General features: G+C 34.9%; 1 protein-coding gene across 1 annotated transcript in view; it reads right to left on the bottom strand.

The window, feature by feature from the left end:
• The window catches only part of LOC146001237 (uncharacterized), a 28,824-nt gene extending 12,075 nt beyond the window's left edge, over positions 1-16,749 (bottom strand). The window contains exon 1 of the mRNA XM_083138543.1: positions 16,659-16,749. The gene's annotated coding sequence lies outside the window, so the exon portion shown is untranslated. The remainder of the gene's footprint in view (positions 1-16,658) is intronic.
• Between the last annotated feature and the right edge of the window lie 215 nt (positions 16,750-16,964).

Raw genomic sequence — 16,964 nt, 5'->3', positions numbered from 1 at the left:
TAGATAAATAAAAAAATTGGAAGGAAAGAGATAGGAAAACAGAGCAAGAACATTTTGGAAACAAAGAGACAGAAAACAGAGCAAGAAAATTTGGATAGAAATAGAGAAATACACAGCAAGAGAATTTTGGAGAGAAAGAGACAAAAAAAACAGAGCATGAAAATTTGGAGAAACACAGATAGAAAAACAGGAAGAAACATTTGGAAGGAATAGGATAGAAGAACACAGGACGAAAATATGGAAAGAAGGAAATAAACAGAAAAAAATTGGAAGGAAAGAGATAGAAAGACAGAGCAAGAAAATTTTGGAAACAAAGAGAAAGAAAATTTGGATAGAAATAGAGAAATACAGAGGAATAGAATTTTGGAGAGAAAGACACAGTAAAACAGAGCAAGAAATTTTTGGAGAAAAAGAGATTGAAAAACAGAAGAAGAAAAATTTGGAAGGAAAGGGATAGAAGAACAGAGGAAGAAGATTTGGAAAGAAAGAGATAAACAGAAAAAAAATTGGAAGGAAAGAGATAGAAAGACAGAGCAAGAAAATTTTGGAAACAAAGAGAAAGAAAACAGAGCAAGAGAAATTTGGATAGAAATAGGGAAATACAGAGCAAGAAAATTTTGGAGAGAAAGAGATAGAAAAACAGAGGAAGAAGAATTTGGAAGAAAATGGATAGAAGAACAAAGGAAGAAAATTTGGAAAGAGAGAGACAAAGGAAAGAAAAAAATTGGAAGGAAAGAGATAGAAACACAGAACAAGAAAATTTTGGAAACAAAGAGTAAGAAAACAGAGCAAGAGAAATTTGGATAGAAATAGGGAAATACAGAGCAAGAAAATTTTGGAGAGAAAGAGATAGAAAAACAGAGGAAGAAAACTTGGAAAGGAAGAGATAGAGAAACAGAGTAAGATAAATTTGGAAGGAAAGAGATAGAAAGACAGAACAAGAAAATTTTGGAAACAAAGATGAAGAAAACAGAGCAAGAGAAATTTGGATAGAAATAGAGAAATACAGAGCAAGGGAATTTTGGAGAGACACAGACAGAAAAACAGAGCAAGAAAATTTTGGAGAAAAACATAGAAAAACAGGAAGAAAAATTTGGAAGGAAGGGGATAGAAGAACACAGGACGAAAATTTTGAAAGAAGGACATAAACAGAAAAAAATTGCAAGGAAATAGATAGAAACACAGAGCAAGAAAATTTTGGAAACACAGAGGAAGAAAACAGAGCAAGAGAAATTTGGATAGAAATAGAGAAATACAGAGCAAGAGAGTTTTGGAGAGAAAGAGACAGAAAAACAGACGAAGAAGAATTTGGAAGAAAAGGGATAGAAAAACAGAGGAAGAAAATTTGGAAATTGGGGTGTGAGGGGTGCTTCTTCCACTTACTGCTCCCAATAGTCAACCTCACTTCCACGTAGTACACCCTGGACTGCAGACTAACTACTCTCTAGCGATTGGCCTCATGGCCAGTATAATTTTGTTTGTGTTGTCCTGTTTTTTGTCCTTGAGTGTGTGTGCTGAGTGCCCCTTTACAGCCTCAGTTTTTAACGAAAGTCAGAGGATTTTAAGATTTTACTTATGCAACGTTAGAGTTGTTATGTTTAACGATAAGGGGCTGGACCCCGTATCATGTGACGGGTGCAAAATAGCCTTAGTGCTGACGCACCAAAAATTTTAAAGCAAAAATCAAAAAATTTGGAAACAGAGAGATAAAGAAACAGAAGAAAAAATTTTGGAAACAAAGAGATAGAAAAAGGAGCAAGCGAAATTTGGAAAGAAAGAGAGAAAACAAAGCAAGAAAAATTTAGAAGGAAAGAGATAGAAAGCAGAGCAACAAATTTTTGGAAACAAGGAGATTCAAAATAGAGCAAGAGATATTTGGAAGGAAAGGGATAGAAATATAGAGGAAGAAAATTTGGAAAGGAAGAGATAAAGAAACAAGGTAAAATAAATTTGGAAACAAAGAGATAGAAAGACAGAGCAAGAATATTTTGGAAACAAAGAGAAAGGAAACAGAGCAAAAGAAATTTGGATAGAAATAGAGAAATACAGAGGAATATAATTTTGGAGAAAAAGACACAGTAAAACAGAGCAAGAAATTTTTGGAGAAAAAGATATTGAAAAACAGAAGAAGAAAAATTTGGAAGGAAAGCTATAGAAGAACAGAGGAAGAAAATTTGGAAAGAAAGAGATAAACAAAAAAATGGAAGGAAAGAGATAGAAAGACAGAGCAAGAAAATTTTGGAAACAAAGATAAAAAAACAGAGCAAGAAAATTTGGATAGAAATAGAGAAATACAGACCAAGAGAATTTTGAAGAGAAAGAGAAAAATAGAGCAAGAAAATTTTGGAGAAAAAAATTGAAAAACAAGAAGAAAAATTTGGAAGGGACGGGAAAGACGAAGACAGGAAGAAAATTTGGAAAGAAGGAGATAAACAAAAAAAAATTGGTAGGAAAGAGATAGAGAGACAGAGGAAGAACATTTTGGAAACAAAGAGAAAGAAAATTTGGATAGAAATAGAGAAGTACAGAGCAAGGGAATTTTGTAGAGAAAGAGACAGAAAAGGAGAGGAAGAAAATATTGGAGAGAAAGAGAGAGAAAAACAGGAAGGAAAATTTGGAAGGAGCGGGATAGAAGAACACTGGACAAATATTAGGAAAGAAGTAGATAAACAGTAAAAAATTGGAATTAAAGAGGTAGAAAGACAGAGCAAGACAATTTTGGAAACAAAGAGAGAGAAAACAGGGCAAGAATATTTGGAAAGGAAGAGAGAAAACAGAGCAAGAAAAATTTGGAAGGAAAGAGTTAGAAAGACAGAGCAAGAAATGTTTGGAAACAAGGAGAAAGATAATAGAGCAAGAGAAATTTGGAAGGAAAGGGATAGAAAAACAGAGGAAGAAAATTTGGAAAGGAAGAGATAAAGAAACAGAGTAAGATAAATTTGGAAGGTAAGAGATAGAAAGACAGACCAAGAAAATTTTGGAAACCCAGTGAAAGAAAACAGAGCCAGAGAAATTTGGAAAGAAAGAGAGAAAACAAAGCAAGAAAAATTTAGAAGGAAAGAGATAGAAAGCAGAGCAACAAATTTTTGGAAACAAGGAGATTCAAAATAGAGCAAGAGATATTTGGAAGGAAAGAGATAGAAAAAAAGAGGAAGAAAATTTGGAAAGGAAGAGATAAAGAAACAAGGTAAGATAAATTTGGAAACAAAGAGATAGAAAGAGAGAGCAAGAATATTTTGGAAACAAAGAGAAAGAAAACGGAGCAAAAGAAATTTGGATAGAAATAGAGAAATACAGAGGAATGGAATTTTGGAAAGAAAGAGACAGTAAAACAGAGCAAGAAATTTTTGGAGAAAAAGAGATTGAAAAACAGAAGAAGAAAAATTTGGAAGGAAAGGTATAGAAGAACAGAGGAAGAAAATTTGGAAAGAAAGAGATAAACAGAAAAAAATTGGAAGGAAACAGATAGAAAAACAGAGCAAGAAAATCTTGGAAACAAAGAGAAAGAAAACAGAGCAAGAAAATTGGATAGAAATAGAGAAATAGAGAGCAAGAGAATTTTGGAGAGAAAGAGAAAAATAGAGCAAGAAAATTTTGAAGAATCAATTAGAAAAACAGAAGAAGAAACATTTGGAAGGGACGGGATAGGAGAAGGCAGGAAGAAAATTTGGAAAGAAGAAGATAAACAAAAAAATGGAAGGAAAGAGATAGAGAGACAGAGGAAGAAAATTTTTGAAACAAAGAGAAAGAAAATTTGGATAGAAATAGAGAAATAGAGCAAGAGAATTTTGGAGAGAAAGAAATAGAAAAACAGAGGAAGAAGAATTTGGAAGGAAAGGGATAGAGAAACAGAGGAAGAAAATTTGGAAATTGGGGTGTAAGGGGTGCTTCTTCCACGTAGTGCTCCCAATAGTCAACCTCACTTCCACGTAGTACACCCTGGACTACAGACTAACTAGGCTCTAACGATTTTCCTCATGGCCAGTATAATTTTGTTTGGGTTGTCCTGTTTTTTGTCCTTGAGTGTGTGTGCTGAGTGCCCCTTTACAGCCTCGGTTTTTAACGAAAGTCAGAGGATTTTAAGATTTTACTTATGCAACGTTAGAGTTGTTATATGTAATGATAAGGGGCAGGACCCCGTATCATATGACGGGTGCAAAATAGCCTTAGTGCTCACGCACCCAAAATTTTAAATTCAAAATCAAAAATCAAAAAATTTGGAAACAAAGAGATAAAGAAACAGAGGAAGCGAATTTTGGAAACAAAGAGATAGAGAAAAGAGCAATAGAAATTTGAATAGAAATAGGGAAATACAGAGCCAGAAAATTTTAGAGAGAAAAAGATAGAGAAACAGAGGAAGAAAATTTGGAAAGAAATAGATAAAGAAACAGAAATAATTGGAAGGGAAAAGATAGAAAGACAGAGCAAGAAAATTTTGGAAACGAAGATATAAAAAAGAACAAGATAAATTTGGAAAGAAAGAGAGAAAACAAAGCAAGAAAAATTTGGAAGGAAAGAGATAGAAAGCAGAGCAACAAATTTTTGGAAACAAGGAGATTCAAAATAGAGCAAGAGAAATTTGGAAGGAAAGCGATAGAAAAGCAGAGGAACAAAATTTGGAAAGGAAGAAATAAAGAAACAGAGTAAGATAAATTTGGAAGCAAAGAGATAGAAAGACAGACCAAGAAAATTTTGGAAACAAAGAGAAAGAAAAAAGAGCAAGAGAAATTTGGATAGAAATAGGGAATTACAGATGAATAGAATTTGGAGAGAAAGAGACAGTAAAACAGAGGAAGAAATTTTTGGAGAAAAAGAGATAGAAAAAGAGAGGAAGAAAATTTGGAAGGAAAGGGATAGAAGAAAAGAGGAAGAACATTTGGAAAGAAAGATATAAAAAACAGTAAAAAATTGGAAAGAAAGTGGTAGAGAGACAGAGCAAGAAAATTTTGGAAAGAAAGAGAAAGAAAATAGAGCAAGAAAATTTGGAAAGGAAGAGAGAAAACAGAGCAAGAAAAATTAGGAAGGAAAGAGTTAGAAAGACAGAGTAAGAAAATTTTGGAAACAAAGAGAAAGAAAACAGAGCAAGAGAAATTTGGATAGAACTAGGGAAATACAGAGCAAGAAACTTTTGGAGAGAAAGAGATAGAAAAACAGAGGAAAAATAATTTGGAAGTAAAGGGATAGAAAAACAGAGGATGAAAATTTGGAAATTGGGGTGTAAGGGGTGCTTCTTCCACGTAGTGCTCCCAATAGTCAACCTCACTTCCACGTAGTACACCCTGGACTACAGACTAACTAGGCTCTAACGATTTTCCTCATGGCCAGTATAATTTTGTTTGGGTTGTCCTGTTTTTTGTCCTTAAGTGTGTGTGCTGAGTGCCCCTTTACAGCCTCAGTTTTTAACGAAAGTCAGAGGATTTTAAGATTTTACTTATGCAACGTTAGAGTTGTTATGTTTAACGATAAGGGGCTGGATTCCGGATCATGCGACGGGTGCAAAATAGCCTTAGTGCTGACGCACACAAAATTTTAAATCAAAAATCAAAAAATTTGGAAACAAGGAGATAAAGAAACAGAGGAAAGAAATTTCGGAAACAAAGAGATAGAAGAAAGAGCAAGAGAAATTTGGAAGGAAAGGGATAGAAAAAAAGAGGAAGAAAATTTGGAAAAGAAGAGATAAAGAAACAAGGTAAGATAAATTTGGAAACAAAGAGATCGAAAGACAGAGCAAGAATATTTTGGAAACAAAGAGAAAGAAAACAGAGCAAAAGAAATTTGGATAGAAATAGAGAAAAACAAAGGAATAGAATTTTGGAGAGAAAGACAAAGTAAAACAGAGCAAGAAATTTTTGGAGAAAAAGAGATTGAAAAACAGAAGAAGAAAAATTTGGAAGGAAAGATATAGAAGAACAGAGGAAGAAAATTTGGAGAGAAAGAGATAAACAGAAAAAAAATTGGAAGGAAAGTGATAGAAAGACAGAACAAGAAAATTTTGGAAACAAAGAGAAAGAAAACAGAGGAAGAAAATTTGGATAGAAATAGAGAAATACAGTGCAAGATAATTTTGAAGAGAAAGAGAAAAATGGAGCAAGAAAATTTTGGAGAAAAAGAGATAGAAAAACAGGAAGGAAAATTTGGAAGGAACGGGATAGAAGAACACTGGACGAATATTAGGAAAGAAGGAGTTAAACAGAAAAAAACTGGAAGGAAAGAGATAGAAAGACAGAGCAAGACAATTTTGGAAACAAAGAGAAAGAAAACAGAGCAAAAAAATTTGGATAGAAATGGAGAAATTCAGAGCAAGTTAATTTTGGAGAGAAAGAGACAGAAAAACAGAGCAACAAAATTTTGGAGAAAAACAGATAGAAAAACAGGAAGAAAAATTTGGAAGGAAGGGGATAGAAGAACACAGGACGAAAATTTGGAAAGAAGGAGATAAACAAAAAAAATTGGAAGGAAAGAGATAGAGAGACAGAGCAACAGAAATTTGGAAACAAAGAGAAAGAAAACAGAGCAAGAAAATTTGGATAGAAATAGAGAAATTCAGAGCAAGAGAATTTTGGAGAGAAAGAGACAGAAAAACAGACGAAGAAGAATTTGGAAGGACAGGGATAGAAAAACAAAGGAAGAAAATTTCGAAATTGGGGTGTAAGGGTGCTTCTTCCACTTAGTGCTCCCAATAGTCAACCTCACTTCCACGTAGTACACCCTGGACTGCAGACTAACTAGGCTCTAGCGACTGGCCTCCTGACCAGTATAATTTTGTTTGTGTTGTCCTGTTTTTTGTCCTTGAGTGTGTGTGCTGAGTGCCCCTTTACAGCCTCAGTTTTTAACGAAAGTCAGAGGATTTTAAGATTTTAGTTATGCAACGTTAGAGTTATTATGTTGAACGATAAGGGGCAGGACCCCGTATCATGTGACTTGTGCAAAATAGCGTTAGTGCTGACGCTCCCAAAATTTTAAATTCAAAATCAAAAATAAAAAGAATTGGAAACAAAGAGATAAAGAAACAGAGGAAGCGAATTTTGGAAACAAAGAGATAGAGAAAAGAGCAATAGAAATTTGAATAGAAATAGGGAAATACAGAGCCAGAAAATTTTAGAGAGAAAAAGATAGAGAAACAGAGGAAGAAAATTTGGAAAGAAATAGATAAAGAAACAGAAATAATTGGAAGGGAAAAGATAGAAAGACAGAGCAAGAAAATTTTGGAAACGAAGATATAAAAAAGAACAAGATAAATTTGGAAAGAAAGAGAGAAAACAAAGCAAGAAAAATTTGGAAGGAAAGAGATAGAAAGCAGAGCAACAAATTTTTGGAAACAAGGAGATTCAAAATAGAGCAAGAGAAATTTGGAAGGAAAGCGATAGAAAAGCAGAGGAACAAAATTTGGAAAGGAAGAAATAAAGAAACAGAGTAAGATAAATTTGGAAGCAAAGAGATAGAAAGACAGACCAAGAAAATTTTGGAAACAAAGAGAAAGAAAAAAGAGCAAGAGAAATTTGGATAGAAATAGGGAATTACAGATGAATAGAATTTGGAGAGAAAGAGACAGTAAAACAGAGGAAGAAATTTTTGGAGAAAAAGAGATAGAAAAAGAGAGGAAGAAAATTTGGAAGGAAAGGGATAGAAGAAAAGAGGAAGAACATTTGGAAAGAAAGATATAAAAAACAGTAAAAAATTGGAAAGAAAGTGGTAGAGAGACAGAGCAAGAAAATTTTGGAAAGAAAGAGAAAGAAAATAGAGCAAGAAAATTTGGAAAGGAAGAGAGAAAACAGAGCAAGAAAAATTAGGAAGGAAAGAGTTAGAAAGACAGAGTAAGAAAATTTTGGAAACAAAGAGAAAGAAAACAGAGCAAGAGAAATTTGGATAGAACTAGGGAAATACAGAGCAAGAAACTTTTGGAGAGAAAGAGATAGAAAAACAGAGGAAAAATAATTTGGAAGTAAAGGGATAGAAAAACAGAGGATGAAAATTTGGAAATTGGGGTGTAAGGGGTGCTTCTTCCACGTAGTGCTCCCAATAGTCAACCTCACTTCCACGTAGTACACCCTGGACTACAGACTAACTAGGCTCTAACGATTTTCCTCATGGCCAGTATAATTTTGTTTGGGTTGTCCTGTTTTTTGTCCTTGAGTGTGTGTGCTGAGTGCCCCTTTACAGCCTCGGTTTTTAACGAAAGTCAGAGGATTTTAAGATTTTACTTATGCAACGTTAGAGTTGTTATATGTAATGATAAGGGGCAGGACCCCGTATCATATGACGGGTGCAAAATAGCCTTAGTGCTCACGCACCCAAAATTTTAAATTCAAAATCAAAAATCAAAAAATTTGGAAACAAAGAGATAAAGAAACAGAGGAAGCGAATTTTGGAAACAAAGAGATAGAGAAAAGAGCAATAGAAATTTGAATAGAAATAGGGAAATACAGAGCCAGAAAATTTTAGAGAGAAAAAGATAGAGAAACAGAGGAAGAAAATTTGGAAAGAAATAGATAAAGAAACAGAAATAATTGGAAGGGAAAAGATAGAAAGACAGAGCAAGAAAATTTTGGAAACGAAGATATAAAAAAGAACAAGATAAATTTGGAAAGAAAGAGAGAAAACAAAGCAAGAAAAATTTGGAAGGAAAGAGATAGAAAGCAGAGCAACAAATTTTTGGAAACAAGGAGATTCAAAATAGAGCAAGAGAAATTTGGAAGGAAAGCGATAGAAAAGCAGAGGAACAAAATTTGGAAAGGAAGAAATAAAGAAACAGAGTAAGATAAATTTGGAAGCAAAGAGATAGAAAGACAGACCAAGAAAATTTTGGAAACAAAGAGAAAGAAAAAAGAGCAAGAGAAATTTGGATAGAAATAGGGAATTACAGATGAATAGAATTTGGAGAGAAAGAGACAGTAAAACAGAGGAAGAAATTTTTGGAGAAAAAGAGATAGAAAAAGAGAGGAAGAAAATTTGGAAGGAAAGGGATAGAAGAAAAGAGGAAGAACATTTGGAAAGAAAGATATAAAAAACAGTAAAAAATTGGAAAGAAAGTGGTAGAGAGACAGAGCAAGAAAATTTTGGAAAGAAAGAGAAAGAAAATAGAGCAAGAAAATTTGGAAAGGAAGAGAGAAAACAGAGCAAGAAAAATTAGGAAGGAAAGAGTTAGAAAGACAGAGTAAGAAAATTTTGGAAACAAAGAGAAAGAAAACAGAGCAAGAGAAATTTGGATAGAACTAGGGAAATACAGAGCAAGAAACTTTTGGAGAGAAAGAGATAGAAAAACAGAGGAAAAATAATTTGGAAGTAAAGGGATAGAAAAACAGAGGATGAAAATTTGGAAATTGGGGTGTAAGGGGTGCTTCTTCCACGTAGTGCTCCCAATAGTCAACCTCACTTCCACGTAGTACACCCTGGACTACAGACTAACTAGGCTCTAACGATTTTCCTCATGGCCAGTATAATTTTGTTTGGGTTGTCCTGTTTTTTGTCCTTAAGTGTGTGTGCTGAGTGCCCCTTTACAGCCTCAGTTTTTAACGAAAGTCAGAGGATTTTAAGATTTTACTTATGCAACGTTAGAGTTGTTATGTTTAACGATAAGGGGCTGGATTCCGGATCATGCGACGGGTGCAAAATAGCCTTAGTGCTGACGCACACAAAATTTTAAATCAAAAATCAAAAAATTTGGAAACAAAGAGATAAAGAAACAGAGGAAAGAAATTTCGGAAACAAAGAGATAGAAGAAAGAGCAAGAGAAATTTGGAAGGAAAGGGATAGAAAAAAAGAGGAAGAAAATTTGGAAAAGAAGAGATAAAGAAACAAGGTAAGATAAATTTGGAAACAAAGAGATCGAAAGACAGAGCAAGAATATTTTGGAAACAAAGAGAAAGAAAACAGAGCAAAAGAAATTTGGATAGAAATAGAGAAAAACAAAGGAATAGAATTTTGGAGAGAAAGACAAAGTAAAACAGAGCAAGAAATTTTTGGAGAAAAAGAGATTGAAAAACAGAAGAAGAAAAATTTGGAAGGAAAGATATAGAAGAACAGAGGAAGAAAATTTGGAGAGAAAGAGATAAACAGAAAAAAAATTGGAAGGAAAGTGATAGAAAGACAGAACAAGAAAATTTTGGAAACAAAGAGAAAGAAAACAGAGGAAGAAAATTTGGATAGAAATAGAGAAATACAGTGCAAGAGAATTTTGAAGAGAAAGAGAAAAATGGAGCAAGAAAATTTTGGAGAAAAAGAGATAGAAAAACAGGAAGGAAAATTTGGAAGGAACGGGATAGAAGAACACTGGACGAATATTAGGAAAGAAGGAGTTAAACAGAAAAAAACTGGAAGGAAAGAGATAGAAAGACAGAGCAAGACAATTTTGGAAACAAAGAGAAAGAAAACAGAGCAAAAAAATTTGGATAGAAATGGAGAAATTCAGAGCAAGTTAATTTTGGAGAGAAAGAGACAGAAAAACAGAGCAACAAAATTTTGGAGAAAAACAGATAGAAAAACAGGAAGAAAAATTTGGAAGGAAGGGGATAGAAGAACACAGGACGAAAATTTGGAAAGAAGGAGATAAACAAAAAAAATTGGAAGGAAAGAGATAGAGAGACAGAGCAACAGAAATTTGGAAACAAAGAGAAAGAAAACAGAGCAAGAAAATTTGGATAGAAATAGAGAAATTCAGAGCAAGAGAATTTTGGAGAGAAAGAGACAGAAAAACAGACGAAGAAGAATTTGGAAGGACAGGGATAGAAAAACAAAGGAAGAAAATTTCGAAATTGGGGTGTAAGGGTGCTTCTTCCACTTAGTGCTCCCAATAGTCAACCTCACTTCCACGTAGTACACCCTGGACTGCAGACTAACTAGGCTCTAGCGACTGGCCTCCTGACCAGTATAATTTTGTTTGTGTTGTCCTGTTTTTTGTCCTTGAGTGTGTGTGCTGAGTGCCCCTTTACAGCCTCAGTTTTTAACGAAAGTCAGAGGATTTTAAGATTTTAGTTATGCAACGTTAGAGTTATTATGTTGAACGATAAGGGGCAGGACCCCGTATCATGTGACTTGTGCAAAATAGCGTTAGTGCTGACGCTCCCAAAATTTTAAATTCAAAATCAAAAATAAAAAGAATTGGAAACAAAGAGATAAAGAAACAGAGGAAAAAAATTTTGGAAACAAAGAGATAGAAAAAGAGCAAGAGAAATTTGGATAGAAATAGGGAAATACAAAGCAAGTAAATTTTGGAGAGAAAAAGATAGAGAAAAAGAGGAAAAAATTTGGAAGGAAATGGATAGAAGAACAGAGGAAGAAAATTTGGAAATAAAGAGACAAACAAAGAGAAAAAAATTAAGGCAAGAGATAGAAAGACAGAGCAAGAAAATTTTGGAAACAAAGAGAAAGAAAACAGAGCAAGAAAATTTGGAAAGAAAGAGAGAAAACAAAGGAAGAAAAATTTGGAAGGAAAGTGATAGAAAGCAGAGCAACAAATTTTTGGAAACAAGGAGATTGAAAATAGAGCAAGAGAAATTTGGAAGGAAAGAGATAGAAAGACAGAGCAAGAAAATTTTGGAAACAAAGATAAAGAAAACAGAGCAAGAAAATTTGGAAAGAAAGAGAGAAAACAAGGGAAGAAAAATTTGGAAGGAAAGAGTTAGAAACACAGAGCAAGAAATTTGTGGAAACATGGAGATAGATTATAGAGCAAGAGAAATTTCGAAGGAAATGGATAGAAGAAGAGAGGATGAAAATTTGGAAAGGAAGAGATAAAGAAACAGAGTAAGATAAATTTGGAAGGAAGAAGATAGAAGGACAGAAGAAGAAAATTTTGGAAACACATAGCAAGAGAAATTTGGATAGAAATAGAGAATACAGAGGAAGAGAATTTTGGAGAGAAAAAGACAGAAAAACAAAGCAAGAAAATTTTGGAGAAAAAGAGATAGAAAAACAGGATGATAAATTTGGATGGAACAGGATAGAAGAACACAGGAACAAAAATTGGAAAGTAGTAGATAAATAAAAAAAATTGGAAGGAAAGAGATAGGAAGACAGAGCAAGAAAATTTTGGAAACAAAGAGAAAGAAAACAGAGCAAGAAAATTTGGATAGTAATAGAGAAATACAGAGCAAGAGAATTTTGGAGAGAAAGAGACAGAAAAACAGAGCAAGAAAGTTTTGGAGAAAATGATATAAAACAAGAAGAAAAATTTGTAAGTAACGGGACAGAAGAACACAGAAAGAAAATTTGGAAAGAAGGAGATAACCAGAAAAAAATTGGAAGGAAAGAGATAGAGAGACAGAGGAAGATAATTTTGGAAACAAAGAGAAAGAAAATTTGGATAGAAATAGAGAAATACAGAGCAAGAGAATTTTGGAGAGAAAGAGAGAAAAACAGACCAAGAAAATTTTGGAGAAAAACAGATAGAAAAACAGGAAGAAAAATTTGGAAGGAACGGGATAGAAGAACACAAGACGAAAATTTGGAAAGAAGGAGATAAACAGAAAAAAATTGGAAGGAAAGAGATAAAAAGACAGAGCAAGAAAATTTTGGAAACAAAGAGAAAGAAAACAGAGCAAGAAAATTGGATAGAAATAGAGAAATACAGATCAAGAGAATTTTGGAGAGAGACAGAAAAACATTGCAAGAAAATTTTGGAGGAAAATAGAGAGAAAAACAGAGGAAGAAAAATTTGGAAGGAAAGAGACAGAAAGACAGAGCAAGAAAATTTTGAAAACAATGAGATAAAGAAACAGAGCAAGGAAAATTTGGAAAGAAAGAGATAGGAAGACAGAGCAAGAAGGAAAGAGAGAATGGTGGTGAAGATAAAGAATAAGATACAGAAACGAAGGAAGGTATACAGATAGAATGAGAGAAAGTGAGAAAAATTAGACTGTAACAATGGAAGTAAAGTATAGAAAGAAAGACTTATAAAGAAAGAGATGGAAGCAGAGTAAAAAGAAAGACAGTGAAAGAAGATAAGCAGAGAAGGGAATAAATAAGCAGAGAAACAGGGTAAGGAATCCAGAGAAATGATAGTAGAGGTACAGAAAAAGGACAAGAGCAAGAGAAAGGAAGGAAAACACAAGATGAGAGAATGAAGAGAGATATACTGATCCAGAAAACTGATAGAAACCTACCCTGACTGCATAGAGCAGACTAACGAGGCTCTGGCGCCTCGAACTACAACCAGGATAATCCTCTGTAGGACACGTTTTGTGTTGTCCTCACATGTTTATGATTGTCATGATTGTCGTTTCATCTATCTCATCATATCACCATGAATCCCTATCAGCGTGATTAGCCAAAATCGGAAGAAAAGCGAAATAAAATAAACCAATACATTCATATTTTCCTTCAGAGAAAAACGGACGAAAAAGGCAGAGAATGAAATAATGATAAAGGTAAATAGAATAGGAAAGAAAGAGAATGATGATATAGAGATAGAAAGAGTGATAAAATAAAAAGAGGAAGATAGGAAGAAAAGTTGAAGGGAAAAAGGAGAGAGAGGAGAAAGAAGTTATGTCGAGAAAGGAAGAGTTAGAGCAACAAAGTATGAAAGACAGAAAGAATGGTGGTAGAAAAGAAAAAGAAAGAAGATTAAAGAAATTGACGAAGATGGAAAGAGAAAATGAAAGGGAAAATGAAAGATACAGGATAAACACATACAATGAGGGGAGAGAGGCAGTCATAATCTTTGCAGCCACCACCATCAAAGCTGAAAACCTAAAAATATTTCACCAATCCGAACGAGATTTGACAACATCACTGCAGATAACTCAATGTAAAGCTAAACCTACAATAACTTTACAGGAACAATTTATGTGCATCGTACAAAATATGGAAAAATATTTTTTAGATTTCGTTGAAATCTTTGGGTCTACAATAAAAAAAATTCCAAAAGTACCTTTTCGTTTCGAAGAGTCACGCTTACGTTAAAAGTCAGAAAAGCTGGATCTAATTAGACTTCCTCCTAGAAACATTCTAGATACTATTCGTTGTCTAGATATTATTACCAATTTCGTTCCCCCGTAAGCCTATTCTACGTTTAAAATATTTCTTTCGGAGAGGCTGGAATTGTAATATGTTGCACTCTAAAATAATCGTACTGTACTGAAGTTTCTAAACCTTAATTGGGAGCAAATATTTGATTCATTAAGTCGTTTCATAAACTATTAGATTTATTTGGCGATTTACTTACTTCTGGTACAGTAGCGGCGATTAGGGGGGCAAGGGGGGCAGTTGCCCCACTTCGCCGCTTTTCGATACCGCACTATGCTAAACCTTATATACAAATGGAAATATAGTGTCTTTGCCTCTGTAGTTTTGGCACCATACCCCCTCGGTTTTGGAACCCAATCGCCGCCACTGTTCCCGTACTAACTTTATTTGTACACACAGAAAACTAAATGCATCGATTGATGCATTAAAGTGTGTTTTTTGGTTATTACCAAGAATCAGGTTTATAGTTTGGTGTATTTTGTGTATCGTTTGTAAAGCCAACACCAAAGAGCATCATATGATGCAGATGGGTAGTTTAATTCATCACGTTTCTTGATGCAGCTTCCTGCATCTTTCTCGATGATGCACACTTGGTCCGAGATACAGAGTTTTATGCATTTTTGGTTCATTGATTGAAGGTGGGGTCTTGTTTCGATTCAATGAGTTGATAATTTAAGTCCACTTTATGCTCAGTAAGGCTAATTGGGACTGGACTTACAGTTTAAAGTGGGATCCAAACCACTATGTGCCTCAGCCGGTATCGAACCCGGGGCTCCTTGATTACAAGGCAACGACGCTACCAGTTTTCTTTCGACTAATGCATTTACTTTCCTGTGTGCATAGGCGGATCCAGGGCACAGAATATGCTGCTGTGAGCATATGATAAGACACCGTATAACCGCGGAATTTTCGACATATTCAGAATGGTCAGCTAAACTAATCAAGACTGGACCTTCAAAGTGCAATCCGAACCACTGTCAATGTACCTCCACCAGGAAACGAACCCAGGATCCTTTTGATTATAAGGTGATAGCATTAGTAGACTTTGGTGAAATGTGGTTGTAAGTTATTTGTTTACTAATGATTATAGAAAGGATTAAGCTTGAGAATTAATATCTTCAGACAAAACTGTTACGGACATCGGAAATATTTGACCTAGGGTGCTCTTTCGCTTTGTGTCTATTAGTTAACGTGATTACCTTGAAACTAACAAGCCCTATGATTCGATTTCCGGTGACAACTTATTTAAGTTTCTAGTAAATCGATTCCCGATTAATGTATTTTGCTAAACTTTGAACTATTATTTTCCTATCTGGAGAAGACTTGCTCGAACATTTTTTGTTTGTTCCTATCAATACTTTTAAATAATTTAGTCATCTCTTTATGGGTGGGGCACGGGCTCCTGTGCCCCTCCATCTAAATCCGCCAATGCCTGTGTGTATCAATGTGTAGGTGAGCACCAGGGGCGCCGACTTGTCAAAATTATTGGTGGTGGTGGGGGGGGGGGCTCTGATCACTGAAATAAATGAATGAATGACTCACTCTCTCCCTTTTTTAAGTTTTGGCCTCAGTGTTCGGAATTTCATAAAAACCCATGAATTTCTCAAAAATATCAACATTTTTATTCACAGTTCGAATGCAGAATGTTAATTGTTCACGGATGGATATGTCACAAGTTTCGTCAACCATAATAGCAAAATATTCCCGACTTTTAATATCTGCTACCACGGAGCGCAAAACAGATCTCCCTAATATCTCAATGATCTCGTTCTGAATGTCATGTGAGAGTCTTCTAGTTCATGAACATCTTGTTTTGAAACTCTTTTTAGTAAAAATGTTAACAATACTCATAATTACATACTTAGTATATAGTAATAAGTCATGTATTTTGCTGTCTCTGGTCATAGCCCCCCCCCAAAAAAACTTGATGGTTTAGCGGTCTCAGCCCCCCAAAGTTGATGGTCTAGAAAATTTCAAATGTGTATTTAAAGTTAAGTTCATGTGGCACAATTCAGAGTAAACTTTACAAGAGAAGCAAAATAATACATTAAATCCTCTTAAGCAAAATTATTTGGGGAGCTCTGCCCCCACATCGTTAACATTGGGTGGCCTCGAACCCCCCACCCCCAAGCCCCATGGAGTCGGCGCCTATGGTGAGCACTAAACATGTTTACATTCTTGTAGACATTCCTCGTTGGCTTATTTTCTAGTGCATGGCAACATACACCCTCAGCTACCTGTTGTCAGTCACGGGTGTGTGACATTTCTACGTCGATTTTTACACTTATTTTGAGCGGCAACCGAAATTACAATCTATCTACACTATAATTATAATGGAAAGATCTGTTTTTGCGACGTGACCGCTTTGCATCTCACAGAAACACATGCCGAAACAGAATGACGGAAGCAGAAGTTGCGAAGGGAGTGAATTTTCTTATTTGAAGGGTGCTATCCACTGTAAAGTGAAGGCAGTTGCAAATTCGTCCTTGTGTAGCTTAACTTTTCATCTAATTGGAATGTGTTCGAGGTGGCAACACTGAAATACATTTATCCGACCGGCAGCCAAAGACAGAGTCGTAAATTGTTAATAAAGGCGAGGCAGGTGTTAAAAAAGCATTCCAACAAACATATTTTACCATTCACTAACTACCTACCTAGAAAATAAAAGGGCATAAGCGATAAGAATAGGTACTTACACGACAAAGCGTTTTCAAATCAGGAACGGATTTTTTCCTCGCCTCAGGAAACACTGACTTCGCACCACAACAAGGAGAGCTCTGTCCTCCGTTGCCAATCCACACGTAATGAACCTGGGTTGAGCTTCATCCCCGCCTTATTGCAGTTTTTTCTTCTTTTTCTTCTGTGAGGTCACTCACATACGTCATTTCACCACCCCCCAACACAACATTCGCATGAATTCGAGACGTCGTTATCACGTCGATTGTCTTGAGGAGCTGTTACACTATCAGCTAATGTTTCGTAAACAGACTTCGGTCACTTCA

This window comes from Lepisma saccharinum, chromosome 17 (assembly GCF_977018435.1).
Source record: "Lepisma saccharinum chromosome 17, izLepSacc3.1, whole genome shotgun sequence".
Lineage (NCBI taxonomy): Eukaryota > Metazoa > Arthropoda > Insecta > Zygentoma > Lepismatidae > Lepisma > Lepisma saccharinum.
The sequence above is the reverse complement of the archived record's forward strand: the minus strand, read 5'-3'. Positions and strand labels throughout refer to the sequence as shown.